At 43.2% G+C, this 27,872-nt stretch overlaps 1 protein-coding gene across 4 annotated transcripts in view; it reads left to right on the top strand.

Moving 5' to 3' along the window:
* The window catches only part of TET3 (tet methylcytosine dioxygenase 3), a 150,750-nt gene that overhangs the window by 71,560 nt on the left and 51,318 nt on the right, over positions 1 to 27,872 (top strand). The window contains exon 1 of one of the 4 annotated variants that reach the window (XM_068274942.1): positions 7,684 to 7,789. The exons of the other annotated variants lie outside the window; for them this stretch is intronic. The gene's annotated coding sequence lies outside the window, so the exon portion shown is untranslated. Of the gene's footprint in view, positions 1 to 7,683; positions 7,790 to 27,872 lie in introns of those variants that run through there. 4 annotated transcript variants of the gene reach the window in all.

The raw sequence follows: 27,872 nt of genomic DNA, 5'->3' as shown, positions 1-27,872 counted from the left end.
CTACTTGTAGTATGAGGGTCAACAGAGAATACTGGGAGCAGATTGTGTAGGTAATCCACATACTACATGGAGGTGGTAAAATTGGTCAGTGATTGGCCAATCATAATTAAAAGTTTGTACCTGGCTTTACTGTGGCTGTCTAATGTAAAAGCCTCTTGACAGTCACTGGATTCCGGTATGAAAAATGGGTAACAAGGGCTCCTGCACTGTGCAGTACCGCATTCTAGAATGTTCTAGGCAGTCCATGGTTTAGGGCTGGGACCCACTATGTGCACTTTGCCAGTGATGTCTATGGTCCCACTGGCAGCGTTGCGATTGAAAAACGCTGCTTGCAGCAGTTTAGTAGCGATCCTGAAGATATCACATCAGTGGCTACTGTAGCCAAATCTTTGGAAAATTGCGGCACCTGCAATAATGCAAATCACAGGCGTCCCTCCCCCCCTTTCCCGCATAGCACCAGAGCATGTCATTGTCCTTCCACAACCTTTCAGTATCATATGCTGGATGAAATACATTCTGGGTTACACTTGGCCGAGTTCTCTGCTGCGAATCAGGCATGTGACGGCAGCATTCCCACTGATTAGCTCAAATCTGTGCTAAAATCTGAGCTAATATCAAGTAGAGCAGAACCATGAACTTAGAAAATCTATCAGTGTCAGGAAACTATGTATCGTTTACCTACTTTTAACATTTAACATTTAGTGTTAAGGTGGCCATACATCAGGCAACTTGGGTGCATGGTGGTAACCACGTGCAATATCTGGACGAGCGACTGAACCCCTGGCGCTGTCTCCACCCCCCCCCCCCCCCCCAGTGCAGTGATCTGCAAACGTGGCTCTCCAGCTGTTAAGGAACTACAAGTCCCAAAATGCATTTGCCTTTATAAATCATGACTGTGGTTGTCAGACTCCTGCAATGCATTGTGGGACTTGTAGTTCCTTAACAGCTGGAAAGCCAAGTTTTCAGATCACTGCGGTCTAGTGTAAAATGTGCCCCATGTGTGCATACGTTACCTGTCTGTGTCCACCGTTGGCTCCGTGCTCTGTCCACATACACATGTCCCACGTTGTTGCCGTCGTATACAGTATGTGGGCGCGTGTGACGTCACGCACATGCCCACATTGCGTTGGCAACCATGTGGGGCGCACAGAGCCAGCGGCGGACATCAATCGTGCTGTAATCATTTGGGAATCGGTCTGCTGGTGTATGGGCGGCAACAGATCTTTCTCCGATCAGAGAGAGATCTGTCTCTTGGTTGATCTGGTCACCTTTATAGATTGCCACCTGATGCTGCAAAGCGATCAATTCCTATCTGAAAGGAATTGATTTAGGAAGGAATAAATTCCTACCACACTGCACGTTGATTTTTAACAGATTCGAGCAGGGCTGTGGAGTCGGAGTCGGGGCCATTTTGGTTACCCGGAGTCGGAGTTGGAGTCTGAGTCGTGGTTTCATAAACTGAGGAGTCTGAGTCGGATGATTTTTGTACTGACTCCACAGCCCTGGATTCAAGCAGGGAATCTATTGAAATTGATGGAAATGCAGTGTTGTACTGTTCGATGCAATGCAACGCCATGGGCCAACAATCTACCACCGCTGCTGCCCCGCCCCACAATCGAGCTAGATCTTCTGTCCTGTCTAAGCTACCTATTTTTGGTCAAAATCAAGTGAAAGTCAATAGATGGGACATTTTGGGTGAATTCAATCCCTACTAATTGATCAGATCTGCAGGGAGTCGGAAGGGAAAATCGGTAAGTGTATGGGCACTTGTACTCATGTAGTCTTTCTGCTGTGTGAAGGTTGGCTTGTTTTGCTCTTGATGGTAGGAGATAAGCTACGTGATACACAGGGCGTAGCAGACAACATCCTGCAACATCGTTTTGTCAGTTCTCAGCAGATTTCTAGTTTCAGTCCTGCAGAAAGCACAAGTAACTTTTACTATAAGACGTTTCAAACCACTACCCTGCCCCGTCCCATGCTGTTTTCTGTGTGATTATTTTCCCCCCTCTCTTCTTTATATTCTTTGCAAACACAGGGTTTTTTTTTGTAGTGGACATAAATCTTGAAGCGGAGAGTGTTAATCATCAACCAGCATTGTGTTGTAACAATCTTGAGATCCTGTTATGCCGTTGATACAGACACTAGTTGAAGTTATTGTTTAATTCCTGGAATGCAGAGGTTGTTAAAATATAATCCAGAAAGTGCTAATTCCAGACATCCACTGTTGGTTGTAAAGATAAGCAGCTTTCAGTCCTCCTCAGTTGCTGGTGAACCACAAGTGCCAGGGAACTGATATTTGTGTTTCCTGCACAGGAGGAAAGCTGAAAACGACCCACAGCCTAGCTTAATACTAAAGGCTCGTACGCACACCTGACTTAAATCGGCTGAGCAGGTCGATAACTACCGCCTCAGCCAACAATCAGGCATGCGCCATCGTCCCCTGAGCAATCCGCCGGGCAGATTTACTGAACCCCAGTGACGCCAATCACATTGTTTGTGCTACTCCCCCACCGGCTGTGTGACATGACGCATGCACCGCTTTTCGCGTCAAAGGGCCCCCCCACCCCGCTTTCCCCCCGCACAGCGCATCGTTGGCTACACAGCTGATACACATGTGTGCAACCCGGCCCAGAGATGTCGCCCAAGGGGATCAGTTTCTGATTCCTGATGCGTAACATCCGTCAAAGGTGTCTACACATGTTTATAATTATGCCATAGACTAAACTAGTTCCCGTGACCAGAAAATTGTGGACATTTTTTATTTTTTCCCCCTCCTGTTAAAAATAAAAAAAAATTGTACACTTCAATTTTTTTTGTTACTTTAGGAAAATCCTGCTGTATGTTAAGCAATCGTTTCCTACCATATACTGCACATCAATTTTCAATAGATTCCAGCAGGGAATCTATTGGGTGGGACCAGTTTCCTGCAGATTGATTGAACCTGCAGGGAATCGAGCTGGAAAATCAATGTGTATAGGTGCCTCAGTTGATAAGTGAGTTTTAATGTAAGATTACCCTACTGCTGTGTTTTTAATTCCTTGTGAACATTAGAATAGTAGATTGAGCTGATGAGTACTTTACTAAAGGTTTGAAGAATCTGATGTGGCATAGTTACGTTATAACGTGGGCGTTAAGCCGTGTAGACAGCGCACAATTCTCTGTTTCCTTCTGTTTTATTTTCATTCTGAACGGAACTATTCTGACCCTCCCGTCTGAAGCTGCGAGGTTGTTCTCAGTGCCAGCGAGCGATGGCGAGTTGTAAGCGATGAATATCCATGACGCTGTTTTTGTTTGCTTCTCTTTTGGCTACTCGCATTCCTGCCATGTGTTACTCTAGCACGTGTGGCTGTATGACAACACTCTAGTCTCCGCCTCCCCACTGGAGCTTCCCGTTTATCTGGAGTGCGGAAACTTGGTAGTGCAACTGACAGCGGACAGTATGTATCTCTTGCCAGTGCGCTGCAAGTCTTCTCTTCTGGAAGCAAAGCACCTTTTCCTTCAAATCATAACTCTAAATTCCAGGAAAATGTGCTATGTGGTTTTACTAATCTGCTTTACCGTATAAAGCAGAGTTAAAGGACAACTGAAGTGAAAGGTATATTGAAGCTGCCTAATAACTTTTAAGCAATACCAGTTGCCCGGCTGTCCTGCTTATCCTCTACCTCTGATACGTTTAGCTATAAACTCAGAACAAGCATTAAGGTCCGGTGCGGTGACATTATTGTCAGATCTGACAAGAATAGTTGCCTGCTTGTTTCTGGTGTTAGTCAGACACTACTGCAGCCAAATAGATCAGCAAGGCTGCCAGGTAACTGGTATTGTTTAAAAGGAAATAATTATGGCAGCCTCTATTTTCTCCTCACTTCAGTTGTCCTTTAACTGAACCTTGACAAAAATTAATGTTGGCTGCCATTTTTAGACACCCCCCCCCCCTCCCCTTTGTAAATCCAGTTTTAAGGTTGAGATGCTAATTATAAGGAGCTTATTTATAATAGTTATGACCAACTGATTGCTAGAAAAATGCTGTTATTTCTGAAGAAAATACCTATTGGATATTTATCTTTATAAAACAGAATACCCAAGCAGCTCGGGGTGACCCAGAACCACTAGGAAATGATAGGGAACTAAAAGAGACTGAAAAGCTCACCTACTAAAAAGCAACGATCAGTGTAATTTGCCTTCCTAAAACAGAAGGGATTTGCGATAATTCAACTCTAAGTGAGCAATTGTGGATTCCCAAGATGCATCACTCCTGAATATGCAAATTAACCCTTTATACCCCTGAAGCCAGGCTCACATCCAGAGTCTCTGGTGTATAGCAAGCCTATAGCTTATAAATTTGGTTACTGTGGCTCTGTAAAATGTATAAGCTATAGGCTTGCTATACACCAGCGGTTTTGGATGTGAGCCTGGCTTCAGGGGTATAAAGGGTTAATTTGCATATTCATCAGTGATGCATCATGGGAAAACACAGTTGCTCAATTGCAGCTGAATTATCGCAAATAACGGTACCTTCTGTTTTAAGAAGACAAATTACACAACATTATGTTTACAAAGGTGAGACCGCTACTTTGAAAATCTACATTGTGTAAAAAAACAAGAATGCACAAACATGGTGTAGATAGCGCCGCCCCAAAATAGTTATTCCGTGGTCAGTAATTAGGTGGAGAGGGGACATATATAACTTAAAAATGGACATGCATGGCATTTCTCTGACCTGAATGTAAAAAGAAGGTACCGTGTAGACTCGCAAGCAAGCCGACCCGCATATAAGCCGACCCCCCAACTTTTACCTGAAAAAAAAACAGGAAAATATGATTGACCCTCATATAAGCCGGGGGTAGGAAATGCTGGCCGTGTGATCCCCCCAGTGTGTCCCAGTATAGCGCCCAGTATAGCTAGTATAGTGCCCAGTATGGGTAGGTAGTGCCCTAGTATAGCTAGTAAAGTGCCCAGTATAGCTAGTATAGTGCCCAGTATGGGTAGGTAGTGCCCTAGTATAGCTAGTAAAGTGCCCAGTATAGCTAGTATAGTGCCCAGTATAATGCCCAGTATGGGTAGGTAGTTCCCCAGTATAGCTAGTATAGTGCTCAGTATAGCTAGTAAAGCGCCCAGTATAGCTAACATAGTGCCCCAGTATAGCTAGTATAGTGCCCCAGTGTAGCTAGTATAGTGCCCAGTATGGGTAGGTAGTGCCCCAGTTTAGCTAGTATAGTGCCCTGTATAGCTAGTATAGTGCCCAGTATAGGTAGGTAGTGCCTAGTATAGTGCCCTGTATAGCTAGTATAGTGCCCAGTATAGCGCCTAGTATAGTGTCCAGTATAGGTAGGTAGTGTCCAGTATAGGTAGGTAGTGCCCAGTATAGTGCCCCAGTTTAGATAGTATAGTGCCCAGTATAGGTAGGTAGTGCCCAGTATAGCGTAGCGCCCAGTATAGGTAGGTAGTGCCCAGTATAGTGCCCCAGTATAGCTAGTACAGTGCCCAGTATAGGTAGTGCCCCCTCCTCGCGGTCGCCGCTATTACCTGAGCTGGCGCCGCATCTTCTATTATTCCCCTCTCTGTTAGTAAAGTAATTCACTCACAGCAGCGCGCCCCATGGGGCTGCTGTGATGAAGAGGCAGGAAGCCATAGAGAGACAGAGCGGTTCCCATAGCTACAGGAAGCCGCTCTCTCTCTATGGCTTCCTGCCTCGTCATCACAGCAGCCGCCGTGGGGCGCGCTGGTGTGAGTGAATTACTATACGAGCGGAGAGGAGAATAATAGAAGATGCGGCGCCAGCTCAGGTGATAGCAGCGGCGGGGGGTCGGGTGCGCGGACCACAGGTGACTCAAGGCGACCCCCCCAACTTTTGACCCCCTTTTTGGGGGTCAAAAATTTGGCTTGCTTGCGAGTATATACGGTAACTAGAGTTGCCTAGAATGAATCTAGTCATTTCCCTAGATGGCTTAGCTGTCAGTATCCTCTTAGGAAGTAAAAATGTTAAATCTTCCATCCACCAGAGGGTGGCATAATTACAGTTTCCAGCTCACTAAATACTAGAGAAGGACACATTGCCCAAACCTACTGTGCCCCCTAGTGATTCGTGTCTGTCTGTCTGTATATATGTGTATATATATATATATATATGTATGTATGTATATATATATATATATATATATAATTTTTTATTTTTTTTCCTTCGTAAAGTAATGTGGTAATTATGAGTTATAGTTTTTATACAGTGATGCAAAAATGTATGCGCTTTTCCTTTTTTTTTCACTTATAATAACATTAAAATTGTTTTTCTGATCTTCAAACAAATTTAGTATAATACAAAATATAACCTGGATAGACCGTTCAGTTTTTGAATCTTTGTTTTATTTAATAAAGGAAAACACTTCACCAATGCCCATGTGTGTACAAAAAAGTAATTCTGTAACCTCAATTAATATACAAATATTGTCGCCCGAAGGGATTGAGACTTGATCTCTCAAGCAAGAATTCTGGGCCAAGCACTGTACAGATCTCCTTGACATATCGGGGCAGCTGTACACACCTTCAATGATGTGCAAACGTGGTAGCCACTGTAGACTGCCTCAGGCGGCATCACAGTGGGACTTGCAGAGCTGCGTTGTAAAGTCTTATAACGCAGCTTACCACACTGCAATGCTAATCCTATGGGACGTTCACAGCGCGATGACTTTTCATTGCTTGTATGCTTTACTGTACCTACTGTAGGAGTCGGTAATGTATTGTTAATGTGTTCTTTTTTTTTTTTTTTTGCGTTGCGTAACTTGCGTTGTAATGCTGCATTGTGACTGTAACGTTGCATTACAACGCAGCGTCCCACTGTGAATGCAGCCTCAGCCAAGTACCTAGTGTATCCAGTGTGTGTACAGCAGCCACCCAACGTCTCCTAAAGGCCCAGCGTTCCCCAACATCCAAGCCACCCAGGAGCCTGTGGCGTAACAGCCCCTGTGACCACCACTCCTATGGCGCCTTGCAGAGCAGGGAAGTGTCATACTTTACTTACAGTGGCAGGACAGGTCCTCGCTTCTCTTCAGTGCACTCCACACAGAATCATGGGGGTGGGGACACCTAATACTAGGATTTTGGGTGGTGGGGGCAAGGGGAATATCGAACAATGTCTCGTTATGCCCCCACACCAAGCACATGGTCATTGTTCTCCCCAGCCACCCGGTCTGTGGAAAGTCTCTGTCGTGCACTGCTCTTTATCCCTCTACCATACACAATACTTCCCCCCTCCCACCCTTCAGAAGGACCGCTGTTAGCCTGCAGACATGTCTTCTAATCGTCAATACAATTTAGGACAAGTATACTTATCACTTAATGGAAATCAAAAAGTCAAAAAAACTCATTTTATACATTCAGTCAGAGGATGCATTAAAAACAATGGAAAAAAATCTCAGATCTCCTTCAAGGACTTGATGGTGTACGGTGCACATGCTGCAGAATACCGACAAGTTCAGACTTCTGCTGAAAGATGAGTTCATTATCATAACTCCTTACTTAACCTGTGTGTTTTGTATGTGTCACCAGATAAGCTCTGATAGATTGAACTGCTAGCAGATGGCTAAGCTAACGATTGTTGTACATGCATACGTTTTGTATCTACTTTCATTTAGATTGACTGTTAATTTGTTTTTATTTGTTTTCTAAGGGCTTTGCTGGTGGCAGCGGAGGTTTAAGGGAACGTTGGCGGCGGCAGGAGGACAGTCTAGGGATTCTAGCAGCCAGAATAAGACACAGCAGTCCTGATGGAGCAGTGGGAGAGGTGTTGGTGGTCTAGGTGATAAAAATAAGACATGATTGGGAAGAGCTGCTATTTATACCAGGGACAGGGGGCTAAAGGTGCCAACTAATGATACAATCTTGATTGTACATTAGTCCCTCATATTAATATCTAATATGGAGGTGGTAAGATTGTACAATTAAGATTGTATCATTAGTGAGCATCTTAAAGCATTTGTGTGCAGCCCAATTCTTACATAAAGTGGTTAATTGTAGTATTAAAATGGACCTGAACTCTTGCACAGGACAGAAGGAAAACTTAGAGAAATGCACCCTGTGTGTATTTAGAGAGTTTAGCCCGTCTAATTCCCCCTCATCTGTGACTAAGCACAAGTTGTAATTTGTTTTCTCAGCTGCGTCAGCTGGCTGCCTCGGCAAGGCAGCTAATTTGTAAACACAGGATGTTAACCCTATGTCTGCTTCCATGAAAGCAAGAAGTAGACACACTGCAGATTTATTGCAGGATTTGTATAAGCTGTCACAAAGAAATGTTTATTCTTTAAAGGCTATTATGCTGATGCTTATCTTTTATAGCGGAGAGGAAGTTCAGGTCCATTTAAAGACATTTCAGTGACTGCCACCTACTGCCCTAAATACTGCTCAGAAATGATGTATGACTGTAGGCTGGTGTGTATTTGTATGAAATGCTGCACTAGTTCAGGCCATGGGAGAACCAGGCTTCACAATTATCCATCCGTCTTAGCAGTGTAGGGTTTAATGTGCCGTAAGAAGCCAATATACTCACCAGTCATCCTTTCCAAATGTTATGCTTGGCTCTGGATCATGTGTTGCTGTGGCACAGAAGCTGGAAATAATTACCAATTGTTACCAATTGGCTGGGCTGCTGGCCTGCAACTGGTTGCACAACTCAACCTGGAAATATTTGTTACAGTGGCTGGATAGGGTACTGGTTAAGGGCTCTGCCTGTGACGCAGGAGACCAGGGTTAGAATCTTGCCTCTTTCTGTTCATTAAAGGAATACTATCAATACCCAAGTGTTCTAAAATGACAATGTGCAAATAATGTCTAAGTAGCTGTGTAAACATTTTCCTACTTTTCATGTTAAATATCAGAGGCAAAAGCTGTAATTTATTGAGGGTAGGATTTAGCTATATTCGGACAAATCAATTGCAGAAGGGGTGTCTGCTTCAATGCACAGCCAGAGTTGCATATCAGACTACAGAAAGCAAATATCAAACATATCAAACTCTGAAAGCAAAAACAATATGAAAAAGCTGTGAGAATTAGTTACATTTCCTCTGCTCTCTTCAGACAGGTCAGTCAGAAACACAGGACACAGGAGCTGCAGCTGTTGGGAGCTCTCTTCTCTGTCACACACAGAGTTACACATAGAGTTAAAGGGAAGGTTCAAGCAAAATAAAAAAATGAGTTTCACTTACCTGGGGCTTCTACCAGCCCCATGCAGCCATCCTGTGCCCTCGTAGTCACTCACAGCTATTCCAGTCCCCCGCTGGCAGCTTGCCGACCTCCGAGGACGCATTGCGTACATTTTTACGCATTCCCGCTAGTGCAGGAACATTAACACATACATTTTTACACATTACTGGTTCAATGCGTAAAAATGTACGCATTGAACCAGTAACGTGTAAAAATGTATGTGTTAATGTTATTGTACTAGCGGGAATGCGTAAAAATGTATGCAATGCGTCCCGCCGACCTCCGAGGTCGGCAAGCTGCCAGCGGGGGACTGCAGCAGCAGTGAGTGACTATGAGGGCACAGGATGGCTGCATGGGGCTGGTAGAAGCCCCAGGTAAGTGAAACTCATTTTTTTATTTTACTTGGACATTCCCTCTGATCAAGTGTGAGGGGAATTCCCCCTCTCCTCATGGCTCAGTCAGCCGTCAGTTTTGGCGTCAGTAAACTTTGAATGTATTTTGCTAACAGTAAACAGAGAAGTTGCTACTAAAATGTATACACCAGTACTTAGCAGCACTTCCCAAACAATTCCTGTGCCAATTGAAAAAAATATGTGAATCGATAGTATTCCTTTAAGTCAGTACCTATACAGTAAGGCCCTGTTCAGACTGTCAGCGTTTGTAGACCGCGTATAAATTCATAGAAACGCAAGTTGAAAAACGCATGCGTTTTTCTTGCGTTACAATGCGTTTTCTATTGCGTTTTGCACACACACGTGACCTGGGAAACCGAAAAGAATTATGGGAGCCGCAGAGGGAAACGTCCGCTAAAAACGCACTAGTACGCGTTTTTAATACGCGTCCATAGACTTTCATTGTGTCCGGTTCTGTGCGTGACTCACAGAACTGCGTGCAGCAATGCGGATGAGAAACGTATGCGTCTCATACGCATACATGTGAACGAGGCCATTAGAAAACATTAGTAGCCGTTTCTATGCGTAAAATCTTTCTATATGCGTTCTGTAAAAACGGCTTGGAACGCACATAGTCTGAGCGGGCTCTAAGGAGACGTTGGGCAAGACATCCTGAGGCCTGGAACCCACTAGATAGTTTTTTTTGAGCATTTAGGGAGTGCTTTAAATTGCTACCGTTTCCCTAAACACTCTGCCAATGTAAATAAATGTAACAAATTCCACAGTAGTGATTGTTATTAGCAAAATCAAAATCGCAGGACATGCAGCATTTGGGAGTTAGGACTTCAAATGAAAGCATTGAAGCACTGGCAAATCGCTCATGAATCACTACACATAGCAATTTGTGTGCAATTTTAAATTACTGCAAACTGTGAAAATAAAAATATAATAATTTGAGGACCAATCTGAAATAAAATCGCAAATCAATATCACAATCGTTGGCTTGGCAAAAAGCTTACACTTTTTTAAATCGCTACCAAAATCGCAGTAAAACACTCATGAAGTCGCTTACAAAACAGTACTTAAAACCGTTATTGATTGTGCTAGCGATTTGCAGTTTGTAGTGGGTTCCAGGCCTCACACTGCTACTGCCTATAGAGCTCATTCTTGTGGCTGTAGCTTTGGCACTTTGAGTCCACCAGGAGAAGAGCACAATATATTGTGTCTTGTCTTGCCTTGTTACTTTGCCTTTTTGAAAGGTATAAAAAATATTTAAATCTGCATTTTTGCAAGGATCTGAAAGTGTGACTACTAGATTGTTTGGATTTGCTTTCATGGCCAAGATACATGGGTTGCTTTGCAAATAGCTAAACATCCAATCCAGTCTGCCATGCTGCACAAGATCTATTCACACAGTCATCTGATGCTCTCTGTGAATTGGTCACAGTACTCTGGGTGTACAGGAAGTTACAGGAAGTGAGGAATCATGTAGTCTAGATGCAGTTCAGCTGAGTGCTAAATGGCTTGAAGTAACTTTTTCAGAAAATTTTAAATAAGTTAATGACTAGCCAACTAGATGCCAACAGTTTGTTTAAATAATACAATTATAGCATGAAAATTAACTACTACTCCTCACACGTCAGCTCCTGTGCTGCCTTGTCTTGTGCTATGTTTTTAATGGATATGCAATAAAGGGATCTATTATTTCCATCCATGCAAGGTGTGCAGTGTTTACATTACATTACCATTATTAGGGTTGTTGCTTTTTTTTTTTTTTTTTTTTTAGCGTTTTGGGATATCAGGCTAGGTTTATGATGCTGTGGGGATTGTTATATGTACATCCCTGTTTCTCAGCAATGACAGAGTGCTTTGAGATAAAAAATGTGGCCAAGCTAGGCTACAATATCTTGTTTGGCAAGTATCCGTTCAGTTCATTAGGTGTGGAAAAGTCCCTTTTAAGAAGGGCTTTCCCACATCTAATGAACTGAATGGATACTTTTGAAGGCGGCACAGTACGCTCCAGGTGATGAGAGTGTGTACTAGTGTGGGGCGGTGCACACCCGCGCATGTGCAGAAGGGGGCTCATCGGGGGTCAGTGATCCTTACAGGCTGCTAGCGGGACCCCAGAGCTGCGCTGAGGGACCCAAATGTCTTCTAGGGACTGGAAGAAGCCACAGGTAAGTAAAACTACATTTCTTTTTTCACCTTGTGAGTAAGGTTGATTTCAAGTTTCAGATTAGGGCTACACAGAAGGTAGTGTCACAATTATATTAAGGTTAGTTGTAGACATGGGGCACGAAGAGGTTGAGTTTACAGAAAAGGCTGGGGCTTCTGCTCTTACTAAAAGGTATCATCTTTGTGTTCCCAAAAGACACAGGCATAATAAAGCCTGGTTCAAAATCCAAATTTGATTGGCCAATTTTTCCATTTCTATGTAGTTTGTGAGTTTTTCTACACGATCTGTTCATAATATTTAAAATCTGTTGGCCCTCATGCTACATGGAGGTGGTAAAATTGGTCTGTCATTGGCCAATCAACAAGGACCCTCAGTAGTTCCCAGTGACACATCTACCAACATGTGGTAGGTAGTCTGAGGCCATTCAATAAACTGGTATTTAGAATACCAAGTTTTCCACATATTATAATAATAATAATAATGTCCATAAGGCAAACAGATTTGGTAGGAAGACTGGCAGATGTAACTCCCCATCCATTTCTGTACTGTTGGCAGCTGTCATGGCTACCCAATGACCAGCAAATGATTGTGATACACAGGCAATGATGGTTGTGTTTCCTTCTCTCCATGGAAGAGTTTTTACACAAAAGCGTTTGTACAATTTACAGGAAGTGGATGTCACGCTCACATTTCTCAAGTGGAGCTGGAAGCATGCATATTGTTTGCAGAAATCATGGGTTTTCAGCACTGGGAATATGCCACAGGAAGTTTATTTTCGGCACAGGCATTGAAGCTTTTTTCACACTGGTTCACTTACAACATCGCTGTCCATGCAAGGACATTTATTTGGGGGTAGGGGAGGGGGGCAGCGGCCGGAGGTTTGGCAGTCACTGCCATATTGTACACAGCATACAATATCAGTCCAACGTGGTTGATTGGGTGCGCGGGGGTAACGACTACCTTCGCGCACCCAATCGACCACATTGGAATTTTCCTGCTTGCTCCATCAATGCGTTCAACCAATTTTGGCCTGAAATCGGTCAATCAATTGGTAAGGATTTTCATCCGACTCAATAAAATGTTTGAATCAAGTGGTTGATTGGACCGCAATATTGCTAGATATATGGGTATCCTAAGGATTGTGCGAGGATTAGGCATTAAGAATAAGCAGCAGACAAGTGAGAGATTAGAGTTTAAGCAACGTAACCTCCTCCCTCTGCCCGCTTTGTTCATTGTCATGCTAACATATTTAAAATAGATCACTTGCTACAGAAATTATGCAACAAAGCATACTTACTACAATATTGTTTGTAAAGTATGGCAAGTCTTCAGATTACCTGTATGATGATGTGAAAACCTTGAGGCCCGTTTCACACTGGAAACCAGCGGTAGTTATGCGATCGGATGATCGCACCGCAACGCTAAAAATAGCCTTTAGGGATTTCCATGTTAATACGTGGTAATTCCCCTTCTGACTGAAAGTCAAATAGGAAGTAAGGCTTTCTAACACTTCCTGTGGCCTAAATAAGAAATGTGCGAAAGTGTATTAAAATACACTTCCACGCATGCACGCCGGAACGCGAACGTGAGAAAGGTTTAAAAAAATCATGCGTTGCCATAGACACAACAACACACCAGATCCGTGCCAGATTCATCCAGTGTGGAACGCCCCATAGACCTTCATTGCCCTAGCATCACCCTGCAGTAAAAAAAGGGTAATGCACCACAATGACTACATCCCAGTGAAGGGGCTTGAAGGCTGTCAGCCACCATTGCAACTCTCTACTTATACAGGTTTAGAGACTGGGTGGCCAGGAGAAAGCTTCCCTTCGGTAAAAGACACCTAATGGTCCTGCTTGGAGTTTGCAGGAAGACACATAATGTACTTGGACTTTGAGGAACAACATTTTCTAGTCTGACAAATCTAACGCTGAACTGTTTGGCCTTAATTCTAAGCATATCTTGAGAAAGCCAGGCACTGCTTATGACATATGCAGTATCACTCCAATGGTGAAGCATGGTGGTGCCAGCATCCTATTACAAATGTTTTTATGCAGCAAGGACTGAGAGACTAGTTAAAATCTAGAAAAAGCTGAACAGAGCAAAATGTAAAGATGTCCTTAAAGGGACACTGTAGGGGGGTCGGGGGAAAATGAGTTGAACTTACCTGGGGCTTCTAATGATCCCCCGCAGGCATCCTGTGCCCGCGCAGCCACTCACCGATGCTCCAGCCCCGCCTCCGGTTCTCTTCTGGAATTTCAGAAGTTAAAGTCTGAAAACCACTGAGCCTGCATTGCCAGGTCCTCAATTCTGCTGATGTCACCAGGAGCGTACTGCACAGACACAGACCATACTGGGCCTGCGCAGTATGCTCCTGGTGACATCAGCGGGATCGAGGACACGGCAATGCAGGTGCAGTGGTTTTCAGACTTTAAAGTCTGAAATTCCAGAAGTGAACCGGAGGCGGGGCCGGAGCATCGGCGAGTGGCTGCGCAGGCACAGGATGTCTGCAGGGGACCATTAGATGCCCCGGGTAAGTTCAACTCATTTTCCCCCGACCCCCCCCCCCCCCCCCACCTACAGTGTCCCAACATACTCCAGAGTGCTCTGGACCTCAAATTGACCCGAAGGTTAAACTTCCATCAGTATAATAATCTGGGGCACAAATTAAAGACCATATAGGAATGGCTTGGCAAATCTGAGTCTCAGCCAGAGTTCGAACTTGAAGTCAATTGATCACATCTCAAAAGATCTTAATAATGGTCTCCACCTGGCCTATCAGAACTTAAGAAGGGCAGAAAATCCTAAAAAAAAAAAGCCAGATGTGTGAAGCTAGTTGCATCATACCCAAAATACTCCACGCAGCATACCTCTAAGTGCTGCATAAAGGGCTTACATTTTTGAATATTTGCTAAAATCTGTGTCCTAGTTATAGAGTTCCTCTTTCACTCCCTGTCCTTGGGACCTTAAAGCACACATGAACTGAGAGGGACATGGAGGCTGACATGTTTATTTCCTTTTAAACAATACACATTGCCTGGCTGTCGTCTGACACTTTTAGCCATAGACCCTGAACAAGCATGCCGATCAGATGTTTCTGACTGAAGTCTTGACTGGATTAGCTGCATGCTTTTTTCAGGACTACTGCCAGGCAACTGGTAATGTTTAAAAGGAAATGAATATGGCAGCCTCCACACGGGACATCTATTCTTGGCGCAGTGCGCCCGCCGCATACCGCCTGATTTTGGTGTGGCTATAGTAGCAATGCTATAGTTGGCAGAACGGGTAATTTAGGGTTCCGGCGATTGCTGGACCCTGAATTACTTTTCCCTCCATGACTCAGGCTACATTCACAGTGGGACGTTGCGTTGTAATGCATCGTTAAAGTCACAACGCAGCATTACAACACAACGCAAAAAAAAGGTAACGCACATTAATGCCGTGATACCGTCACATACAGTAGGCACAGTATGCTTTCCTGTACCTGGTGATGTGTGCGTTTAGAGGTAACGCACTGCAGCAGTGAGTTACCATAACACTACACGTTACAGTGCATCGCTAACATCGCAGTGAACGTCCCATAGGATTAGCATTGCAGTGCGATAAGCTGCGTTATAAGACTTTATAATGCAGCTCCACAACGTCCCACTGTGAATAAGCCCTCAGTGGGGGAATAGTATTTAATGTTGCGGAAATTTCAGCAGCAGCAGAGTCGCCGAAATTAAATAGACACGCTTCTGCATCCCTCTCAGTTCAGGAGTACTCTCCAATTACTGATGTTCCTGAGCAATGAGGTTCTGTCTCTTTCCCATTGTCCATCAAAAAATTGTAGCTGTTCCTATCTGTGTAGAGATCGATCTACTTCCTGCAAAGACAGGATGCTAATATTGGGGCTGAAAGGATTAAAAGGCAGAAGGTACATTTAACAACGGGTGTATTTATAAGTGCCAGTATATTATATGATATTTCAGATCAATATATTCATGTAGTTACTGCAGTCATCACCTGGTATTTCATATTCTGTACAATTAACCGCTCCAGTCAGTCATGCGTGTTCTCCAAGTGGTGGTGTAGAATAACATTTACACTAGAAGCCTCCATGAAATGGGGAGGCGTCTTTGGTTATGAGATGGGATGAAAACACTGCAGTGTACAGTGAGGTTTGTGTGACAGCAGGAGCCTGAAGGCAAGGGAGTTATTTTCACAATACTCTGCAGTAACGGAATGTCGCATTTCAAGCACATGATAGATTTATGTTTGTCCTTTTAAAAACAGGAAAGTCTTGCTAAGCCAAGTTTTCATTTAAAGGTCTAGGGGCTTAGTACACAACATTCATTTCATTTGTATTTTCCATGCTCTTTCCATAGCCTTCTAGCAGCTACTCAGAAACTTGTCTACATTTTTGAATAATGACCTTTAGTGCAAGATGGTTAAATTTATGCTGAATTAAAAATCTTATGGGATTCCCAGGTAGTCTTCAGAAATATCCCTGTGCTCTGATATTGCAAGCCTTTGTGGTTGCAGTGCCATCACAGGCTACAGGTGAGAAGACCTTCCTTTCTCCTCATTCCAGGCTTAATTGAGCAACATGCACTTTGCTTTAGTGCTCCCCCCCCCCCCCTTTTTTTAAGGTAAAACTGTGAGAAGGTTTGCTGCGCTTCTACCTAACTAAACACGGCTTTCCGGACAGGAATTCCAGCATGCAAGGAAACACGACTTTCAGTTTTGACGTAAAGTCCACTAAAAGAACACCTGAAGTGAGAGGGATATGGAGCCTGCCATATTTATTTTCTATTGAACAATTCCAGTTACCCGGCAGTCCTGCTGATCTCTTAAGCTGCAGTAATGTCTGAATCACACACCTGAAACAAGCATGTGGTTAATCCATTCGGAATTCATTTAGAAGCATCTGTTCATTATCATTGACTAAAAATATTAGAAGCGGAGGATCAGCAGGACAGCCAGGCAATTTGGATTGTTTAAAGCAGACCTGAAGTTAGAAAAAATAAAATAAAACTTACCTGGGGCTTCAGCCAGCCCTCTGCAGCCATCCTGTCCCGCGCCGGTCCTCAACAATCCTCGATTCTCCCGCCTCGGCACCATTTCGGTTTGTAGTGCCGCCCTCCACTGCGCCTGCACGGCCCTGGCCGCAGGCGTCCCCATTCGCACTCCGATTGCCAGGAGGGTCGTGCGCAGGCATAGTAGAGATGTTTTCATATTTCGCCTGCGCAGGGCACTCCTGGTGACAGGAGGGTGAACGAGGACTCACAAGGCCCGGGCCACGCAGGTGCAGTGAACGTCTATTTCTAATTTGGCAAAACCAAACCTGCAGAGGGGAATTTAGCATCGTTGAGGACCGGCACGGGACAGGGCGACTGCAGTTGGGCTGGCAGAAGTCCCAGGTAAGTAAGTGAAATTCTTTTTATTTATTAATGCTGCTCCTTGTCTTCGGGGTCTCTTTTTTGATCTCGCTGCTCAGCGTTCTAGAAGTTTGAGCAGTGCACAAGCAATTGTGGACTGGGCATGCACAAGTCGTGAACCGCACATGCCCAGTGAAAGAAAGCGCTCATGCACTTTTTACTTCTTTCATGTACAAACACTTTCTTTTCAGAACTTGTGCAGTGTCTTATTCAGATTTGCTCATGTGTGGCCACTGGCATTCTCTCCAGCTTACTAGAAGGATGTGTCAGTCAGTCAAGTATTAAAAGGTCTGAGAACTGGAGGGATTGGCTCAGCTTCAAGTTAGTGAAGGTTTGCATGGAAAGTCGTCATTGAAGTTCATCTCTTAATTGGGAATGATTGGGTAACAATATGCTTACAACATTGATTGGGACAGATTTTCAGAAACATGGGTGATCAGAAAACCATAGACATAGGATAAAGATTCTATAGTTGGCTATTCACCAACTACCGATAAGACTGTGCAGTATACAGCCCTACTATCTTGGCAGCACTGGGTATTGTCCCAAACTGGACTCTATTGAGATCTTGTGAGTTCTCATAGGACTCTTCTACGAACACCTGCCTTCCTTACTATTTGACTAACAAAAAACATACACCAAGAAGTGGAGTAGTGCTGGGTATCCCGTAGCAATCCAAATCCACACACAGACTTCTTAAGGAACAATTAAGTTTATTGTCCCAGTGCACACATATACAATTATGATTCATCCAATCCGACAATTGTTTTGGGGCCAGATAGGTCCCCTTTGTCAAGGCAACAGACAGGGATATGCTTTGTCTGTTTGTGAATTATAATTGTGTATGTGTGCATTGGGACAACAAACTTATTGTTCCTTAAGAAGTCTGTGTGCGGATCCCCTTTTTGATTCTTGTATGGGTGACAAAGCCATCAATCAGTAACTGATGTGAAATGTGCATGGAAAGGGTTGGCGGAAGCATGCCATTGGGCCAGTTGGAGGCATGGGAGGGGGGCATGATAGCCAAACACTTACGGCCCTTTGAACTCGACAGAGACTAGTTAGTGAGAGTTGCCTTTTGGTACGTAAGCTACTTGTTTGTTTAGCGCACATCCACAGGTTTGATTTAGGGCCTATATCCACTGGTATACTGTGTGTTTTGCATCTGAATTCCCATATGTGAATCAAATGCAATTTTGAAATTTGTGTTTTTATGTGTGTTTTTAATGCAAATTCAATCCATGCATCCAATTTTTTAATCTCTATAGCAACATGACATCACTGTGACTACACAGGAAACAGGAAGAAGCATGTTTGATGGGAAACCGGATGCGCAAATTTGCATACGGGACAATTGACTTTTATTAATCGCGATTCGCATGCGGGACAGTGCATGGTGCCGAAATCTCCAGCATTCGGTCCATATTTTTTTCTGCAGCACATTTGGAAAAAAAATCTTTTAATGGAAACCACTCAACTAAACTGCATTAATTTCAGTGTTCATGTGCAAATTCGCATTGCGATTTTGCACTTAGTGAAAATGGGCCCTTAATCTCCCATAACCAAAAACAGCCACACGGGGTGACTGTTCTTAACCGCTTCCCAACTGAGGGGTTTTACCCCTAGAGCACCAGAGCAATTTTCACCTTTCAGCGCTCCTTCCATTCATTCGTATATAACTTTATCATTACTTATCACAATGAAATTAACTATATCTTGTTTTTTTCGCCACCAATTAGGCTTTCTTTAGGTGGGACATTATGCCAAGAATTATTTTATTCTAAATGTGTTTTAATGGGAAAATAGGAAAAAAATGTGGGAAAAAATGTATTATTTTTCAGTTTTCGGCCTTTATAGTTTTTAAATAATGCATGCTACTGTAATTAAAACCCATGAAATGTATTTGCCCATTTGTCCCGGTTATAAAACCGTTTAAATTATGTCCCTATCACAATGTTTGGCGCCAATATTTTATTTGGAAATAAAGGTGCATTTTTTTTCAGTTTTGCGTCCATCCCTAATTACAAGCCCATAGTTTATAAAGTAACAGTATAATACCCTCTTGACATAAATATTTAAAAAGTTCAGTCCCTAAGGTAACTATTTATGTATTTTTTTTAATTGTAATTTTTTTTTTTTAATTACAAAAAAAAAATTGGGGAGTGTGGGAGGTAAGGAGTTAATTTTCTGTGTAAAACTAATGTATTTGTATGTGAAAAAATGCTTTAGGGTGTAGTTTTACTATTTGGCCACAAGATGGCAACAGTAACTTTTTGTTTAATGCGACCTGCAACCGTCCTTCCGGAGACTAGGAAAAGGAGGCTGGGAAAGTTATTATTTTTTTTTTTCTTCTTCTTCTTTACAATGATCGCGCTGCTTATCGGAGAAGCAGCGGATCATTGCAGGGCTTAGATCAACGAACGGGAATGGATTTTCCCGTTCATTGATCTCCGGGCGAGTGGGCGGCGGCATGTTTACGAGCGGGAGTGCGCGCTAGAGCGAGCAGGAGCGCGGGCAGCGGCGGGAGCGCGGAAAGTACGGATTTCTCCGTCCCTGGTGGTGAAAGGATGGAAAAAGGGAAGGAGAAATCCGTACGTGTGGGGGTAAAGTGGTTAAAGTGGATCCGAGATGAACTTTTACTCATTGCATAATTGTGTTCCTTTCCTATTGTTTATAGGGTGTTCTTCAAGCTAAATACTTTTTTGTTTTTATTTTAATACTCTAATTCCCTATAAACTAAACAAGGCACGCCAACAGGTTTTCAGAGAGCATCTTCAGACAGTAGCAAGGGCTCATGGGAGCTCAGTCTGGACAGAAGGAGGGGGAGGTATTACTAGCCAGAGATTTCAGAGGCAGAGGGGAGGAGGGGGGATTAGGTTTTTTTCACAGGCTGAGTGCTCAAGATGCAGATAAGCCTGCCTGTGTGTAATGTTTACAAACCACATGGCTGCTGTCATTATATCACAGGAAGAAATAACCATATTCTGTTGAAGCTCTTTGCGGCTAGATTTGCTGTGTAAACTATCTAAACTTTAGATAAGATATATAGACAAGTTACTTGTTATAGTTAGTTTTTCATCTCGGATCCGCTTTAAGACTGTTCGCTTGTTCTCTCTGGGCCATATTTTCCTCTTTTATGATGTATTTATACACTTTGGAGTATGTAATTTGACTTCTTTGAGATACAATATCAAATAATCTCTAGAAGGGATCAAATATTACTGTAACCAAATCCTTTGTTGCTGTATTGTAGAGGGATAGTAATTCCAAATTAGTATGTAACTTGAAGAGGCAGCAATGCCATTAACAAACATGTAAACATTTTATAGAAATACATAATACACACCGAGCATACACATGACCTGTCTACCACTGGAGGAGGATGTTAGTTTCCTGTAACAGCTTGCATGCAACCTATTAAGTACTCGTCCCTCCCACTGCGAAGAAGTCGATCCTCCATGGGAGTGGCCTAACACTAACTAAATCCTAACCTATGTATATGCATAGCCTGGGTGCGGCTAATCAAATAAAATTTAACAAATTGCGCAAAAGGTGGATCAGCGCAACACCAGGCCGCCTCCGAATGGCCTCCAATCAGAGGTGCGCTGAGCCCCCCCAGAAACTACAAACGCACCTTGAACCCAAACAGAAGCTCTGCATATACATCAAAAGCATGGCTGTTAAGTGGGAGCAGCTGACCAAAAATGAAATAAATTAGTACATAGCAAGGAAATGAACAGCGCTACTTAAAAACAGGCAAGTGCCTACCTGAAAAAGAGTGCAAGCCCCACTTGTGGGATATAATACACACCGAGCATACACATGACCTGTCTACCACTGGAGGAGGATGTTAGTTTCCTGTAACAGCTTGCATGCAACCTATTAAGTACTCGTCCCTCCCACTGCGAAGAAGTCGATCCTCCATGGGAGGGGCCTAACACTAACTAAATCCTAACCTATGTATATGCATAGCCTGGGTGCGGCTAATCACCTTCAGCTAAAAGGTGGATCAGCGCAACACCAGGCCGCCTCCGAATGGCCTCCAATCAGAGGTGCGCTGAGCCCCCCCAGAAACTACAAACGCACCTTGAACCCAAATCTTGAATCTGGGGGGGGCTCAGCGCACCTCTGATTGGAGGCCATTCGGAGGCGGCCTGGTGTTGCGCTGATCCACCTTTTGCGCAATTTTCAATTTTCGATTTTATTTGATTAGCCGCACCCAGGCTATGCATATACATAGGTTAGGATTTAGTTAGTGTTAGGCCCCTCCCATGGAGGATTGACTTCTTCGCAGTGGGAGGGACGAGTACTTAATAGGTTGCATGCAAGCTGTTACAGGAAACTAACATCCTCCTCCAGTGGTAGACAGGTCATGTGTATGCTCGGTGTGTATTATATCCCACAAGTGGGGCTTGCACTCTTTTTCAGGTAGGCACTTGCCTGTTTTTAAGTAGCGCTGTTCAATTCCTTGCTATGTACTAATTTATTTCGTTTTTGGTCAGCTGCTCCCACTTAACAGCCATGCTTTTGGTGTATATGCAGAGCTTCTGTTTGGGTTCAAGGTGCGTTTGTAGTTTCTGGGGGGGCTCAGCGCACCTCTGATTGGAGGCCATTCGGAGGCGGCCTGGTGTTGCGCTGATCCACCTTTTGCGCAATTTTCAATAAATTGCTTTACTAAGGTGCTAGCACCCTTTAACTGCACTTAGTTCCCTTCAATCGTCTGTGGCTTATATTTGGAGTATGAATAAATTAGACTAATGTATTTCTGTTACAACCAAAGGCCATTATTATTTTACCAGGAAGGACCAAAAGTGATTGTACAAGGTTTTCCAAGATCAGTTAACATGCACTTTTTGCAGAGAATCTTCATACATTAGATTGTCTGGTTCAGTGAAAAATAGCCAGATTGAGCAACTATATGTAACATTTCTGAGGAAGCTTGGTACGGTGACCCAAATCAGTATGTATTAAAAATAGTACTTATAGGTTGCATAAATCTAAGATGCAGCTGAGTTAAAACATTAAGATAAGTGTTGAGCAGTTCCAAATACTACGTGTAGCCTTCAGGTTAGAGGCCTGCGCGGGTCTAATTTTTCAGACCCGCACTCGACCCGCAACCTGCTTTTTGGTGAATCTGGTACCTGCAGGTCTCCAGACTCGCGACCTGCTTTTTCCATTTTATTATAAAATATACAATGGTAGTCTCACTGGAAGGCTGTAAAGTAAGTGAAACCTATTTTACACAAAAACAAAAGTTTGCTTTCCTAAAACAGAAAGAATTTGCGATAATTCAGGTTGGAGTGAGCTCGAGATGTCTCCCAGGCACCACTGCTGAATATATGCAAATTAACCATTGTACCCTTAGAAGCTAAACACACCTCCAGAACCGCTGGAATGCAATGATGTGTCAGCTTGTTAATATGTACAGAGCCATAATAATCCAACATGCATACAGACTGTTTCGGATTGTTTGATCCTCATCAGTGCATGGCATGGATTAATTTGGCTCTATGGAGTAGGGCTTGTACACACAAGCCCAAAGCCAAAGAAGTGTTTAAGATCTTGTGTCATTCTTGCTTTCACTACCTGCGACCCAACCCGCACCACAACCTGATAAGAATCAAAACAGGTACCCAACCCGCTACAGCAGGCCGCTACCCACAACTTGACACACGGGACCCATAGGAAAGCATACTTTTCATCCGGTCCATTGGTCCGCTACCATCTATCCCAAACAGTCCGACAGTGGACCTAGTTGGAAGATTGAATGCAGGAAGGTTGCAGTAGTTTATGCAAGAGAGAATATGGACAAGATTTTTGAGATGTCCAAGTCAGTGGGAGTTTGTTTGAAATTTATAAACACAGCCCATCTTCCATGATTTTCCATAGAGGCCTGTGTTCAGCAACATTTTGACTCTCCAGTCTATCCAATAGCCAACATGGCATGTGTAATATGTAGGTGTCTCATGACTGGAATCTCATTATTATGAGTACTTCGTGTTAAGACCAGTTGTGTCGAGTTTTGAACAATGTTAATGCAAATATGTAGCAGATATTTCTGCCTAAAATCTCTTTGGTGGATTGAATTTCAGGGCCTTACAGGAGAATGGTATAGAGCAAAGAACAGGTGTTATGTGCATCAGCTCGATTTGTCATACATTTGAGGGTTTCTCTTGCCCTCCTACATGTGTCACTGTTAACCATCACATGACTGCTTCAAAAACATTTTTTTTTAATAAGAAAAACGGGAAACCAAGGTCATAACTTATGACCGATGTGATGGACGGGTTTTTATGCAGAATATTCTTAAGCGTAGTGGCATTAAGTAAGCAGTTTCAAGGACAGCTAACTCAACAGGAATGCCAGCGCTATAGCCACGTGATTACTCTGGTGGATTTGTTGCAAAAACGATCGCACATCGCGCAACTGAAGCTGTGCCCGGCGTCTGATTGGCAGGCAACGTTACGTAGTCGTAGGACGGACTCCGCTTTATCTGCTAGGGCTTCCCAGATTACATCATACGGGAAGATGGGACTAGGATCGGGGAAAGAATGGGAGCTCTCTCTGTCTTTCCGCACACCCTGTGCCAGAAAGAAGTGAAACTTAAAACTAACGGCCAACACTTTGAGAACCGCGGAGAAAATGTTGTTTTCTTTCTTCTTCTTCTTCTGGGCACAGCTAGTGTTTGAGAAGACAGAGTTAAAATAATTGCAGTCTTTTTCCGCTTCTTTTAAATGAGCGGACGCAACAGGGCCACCGGGGCGAGGCAGAATGCTGCTTCGGACTCTGCTGCTCTATTGCTGTTGTCTTTGCAGGGAAAAATTGCTTCCCGATCTTGTTGCGTCCATTCTCTCCGCAGTTTGCAGCAGAGAGGCGAGCCTGTATGCTGTTTACAGAATGTACGTGTGCTGTTTGACAGGGCTAATGGCCCCTACAGCTGTTAGAAGGGGGGAGGGTGAGGTGTGTGTAGGCTGAATCTCTAAGCAGCTTCCTGCTCACCAGTTCTACTCTCACGTCTTTTAAAGCCCCAGGACTACTCTTCCTTCTTGAGCTTCCTCATTTTCTGTTTTTGTTTTTTTTTTCCCCCTTGTTCCCTTCTAATTACTCCACCGGATTCTTCAAATGTAAGTTTTCTAGCTCGTCTGGTATTTGTGATGTTAAGCCCATGAACTTGGCCTTGTAGATCTTCAAACCCTTATAGACTCGGGTGTAGCATGTAAAATCGTGGTAGCAAAGGGTTAATGCAAAGATTAGTCGTTGTTATTACGCCTATAATCATGTGCTTTGTGTAGCTGGCTTGGTCCGTAGAATTATCTTGTAACGCATGGACTGTGATGCTTTTGTGACACCTGTGTGTAGTTGATTAGGGCTTAATTTATCAAAGGCAGCATTCTGATTGAAACCAAATACTATTCATTTTCATGGAGGGTACAAAATTTCCATCACATGAGCAATGTCTGCAACCTTTACCCCTAAGGTTATAGCGTTGACCTCAAGTTGTACTTGGAATTGAAAATAGTGTGTGTATGTTTTCTGTTGTTTTTCTTTTTACAGGTACTCTTCTATATTGTAAAGCCTGTTTTCTCATGTTCCTTTTGTACATTATGTGATTTTTGCAGGGCTATATAGGATGTATTCTGTAAGGTTATGTAGGATGTATTCTGTGTATGCAGAGAAAGCTATTTTGCAAAGAAAACACCCCAGACTACTTCGGTGTGTGCAGGGTGTGAGTATTAAGCATATTCCTTCCAGGAGAAGGATTCCTGGAATACAATGCCCAGCACTGATGCTGGCTTAGAGAATGCAGCTCGGAAGATGTTAGTTTGAGGAGATGCAGCGTTTGGACAAGCCTGGCTTTCATTGTGCTCCTGCACAACAGACAAAGAGGCAGCAGATGACTGACTGTGATGGCTGGTGTGGGATTTCATTGGCTTAGACAGCGAGGCTCTGTTGCTGGATAAAAATCCCGTTTAACCCCATGCAGCTTCATCAGCACACAATGGTACTTTTCGGCTGAAGAAAATGTGTGTAACGATGCTGAATGTGTACTTTTCACTGCTCTTCCACATTATGGTGGGCTTGTAGATGCCCACAGAGACCTTCATGTCCACCTTGTGACACTGTGCCATTTACACTGGTTTATTTCACTCTTGCTTAAGAAATGGTTTTGTATACAATTTGCCATTTCTTTAAGTAAGGACTACTGGAATATGAGGACTTTGGTGCCCCTAAAGGTGCCCATACACTCGTCAGATTGGCAGCAGATAGATAAGAAATGCATCTGATGATCTATCTGATGCGTTCTTAGAACATTTTTTACCAGGAAAGAATTCCAACAGATTTCAGTTTGAAATCTATTGAAATTCGATCTGATGGCATTTTTTTGCCATCAGATTTCCATTAAGGCCAATGCAAACTGATAAGCAATCTCATCAGATCGACCTAAATTTTCCACCCTGCCAGTTCGACAGAAATCGATCGAAATCGGCCATCGATCGGTCGATTGGCCAACCGATTTTCAATCGATTGATCGATCTGGATCGATTGGTCGGCCAGAAAATCGGCTCAGTGTATGGGCCCCTTAAGACCAGGTTAATTGGCTTGGAAGCTTTTTGATGAAGTTTAATTTTCATTTTAATGCTACATAATTTGTTTTATTGAGAATCGACATCCGACAAGGCTGTAAGCCATATGTATTTGTGTTTCCATGAAATTCTATCTCCCTAGTGTAGGTGCTTTAGATGTCATTGTGCCTTGTCCGGGGGTACCAGTGACCTTCAGGAAGAGTGTTGGGGTAGATGAGCAGATAACATGTACAGGACCCTGCTTCCATTTGGATAGGTGGGCATCTTTTTATGCGGGTTGATTCTGGAAGAGGAACATCATTTAATGTGTGTTGGTTGAGGTTCTGTAGGGTTACTAGAAAGGCTAAATTTTAATTTTTGATTTTTATTTTGAACTGTTCTAATAGAAACCTCATTAAATGTTTTTCATCACATCAATCAAATCATGCCCCTCTCAAGCTCCCTCATATGACTTATTTAGAAGACCACACAATCTCTAGATATCAGGTGAATTGTGGATATTGAGCCTCATTAAACCTGCAGTCCTCACGGGGGACATATTGGTTTCCTTGCTTGAAGTGAGATTGCGTAATAGGTGTACAGTGCAGTGCAGTCCTTGGTCTACATCCTTCTCTTTAAATCAGACCTGAACTCAGAACTTCCTCTCTGCTCTAAAAGATAATGAAATTTTTAATTAATTTAAAGAAAAACATTTATTTGTTACAGTTGATACAAATCCTGCAATAAATCTGAAGCGTGTCTACTTCCTGCTTTCATGGAAGCAGATATAGGGTTATTATCCTGTGTTTACAAATTAGCAGCTCTGCCAAGGCAGCCAGCGGACACAGCTGAGAGATCAAATTACAGATGTGCTTTGTCACAGATGAGGGGGATTTAGACAGCCTAAACTTTCTAAATGCATACAGGGTGCATTTCTCTGTTTTCCTTTTGTCCTGTGCAAGAGTTCAGGTCCACTTTAAACTCCCTAAAGTCCTGCATGCCACTTAGTGTTGTGGGTTTGTTCCTGTCCTCTTTGCGAACCCTGTTGTTGAAGAGTGCGGTTTTATTTTAGTTGCATAAAGACTATGGGCTTGATTCACAAAAGGGTGCTAACTCTGTTAGCACGCCTAAAAGCTTTGGGCGTGCTAACTAGGGTGCTAAGCAGTCAGCGTGCCCAAAGCTTTTATTGATCGTGCGCAAAGTTTAGCACGGTGCGGGCGAAACGTCGCACCGGGTGCGCCTAAAACATTGCACCGAAATGGCGCACCCCGATGTGACTGTTTGATTGCACCTGGTGCAACGTTTCGCTTAAACTACTTAGCGCTTGAAACTTTGCACGTCCTAAAGGGCTTTAGGCATGCTAAGGGGCTTTCAGGTGTGCTAAGTTAGCACCCTTTTGTGAATCAAGCCCTTTGTGTGTCACCTAGTCAGACAAAATACATCACATATCATTTGATATGTTCGTAACAGCTGATTCACAAGGCAGATATTCATACAAATCAACACAAACCCAATGATACATCTATTCCAGAGATCCCCTTGTTTGAAATGGGAAAATACAGTAGAAATAAGATTATTGTTATACAGGATTATTTAGATTAAGTTGATTACATGTGTTTTATCCTCAAAAATGCCCCCATTTTGTTTTAAATCCTAAAACTCTGCTTATCTAGTGTTATTACTGGCATTGGGAGATTATGGGAGTTTAATTTATCACTATTAGGTGTGCTGCAGCAGTTATTGGGTTTTGGCATCTGCTTTTGTGCCTCTGCTTTAAAGCATGAAGAAGACTCCACTACATCCCCACTACTAGGAGGATTACAGCTGTCACTGATACACAATCCTTTGCTTGTGGCCATCACAATGGATTGATACATCTCTTATTCACGGAGGCAGCTGTCTGTGGGTGTCCATGATGAAATCTCACATGTGTATATTTGACAAGTAGGAGCAATCCTATTTCATCTACAGAATAAAAATTAGTGTTGGTGTTTTGAATTCGGCATAATGAATTTGGAACATCCAGATAATGCTGAACACCACATTTCAGCACCATATCAGAAGCGGACAGGGTCAGGGGGAGTTCACTACCTGCGCTTAACTGCACACTTCACATGACTCCATACTTCCT

The sequence above is a fragment of the Hyperolius riggenbachi genome, chromosome 3, assembly GCF_040937935.1.
Source record: "Hyperolius riggenbachi isolate aHypRig1 chromosome 3, aHypRig1.pri, whole genome shotgun sequence".
In the NCBI taxonomy this organism is placed as follows: domain Eukaryota; kingdom Metazoa; phylum Chordata; class Amphibia; order Anura; family Hyperoliidae; genus Hyperolius; species Hyperolius riggenbachi.
The sequence above is the reverse complement of the archived record's forward strand: the minus strand, read 5'-3'. Positions and strand labels throughout refer to the sequence as shown.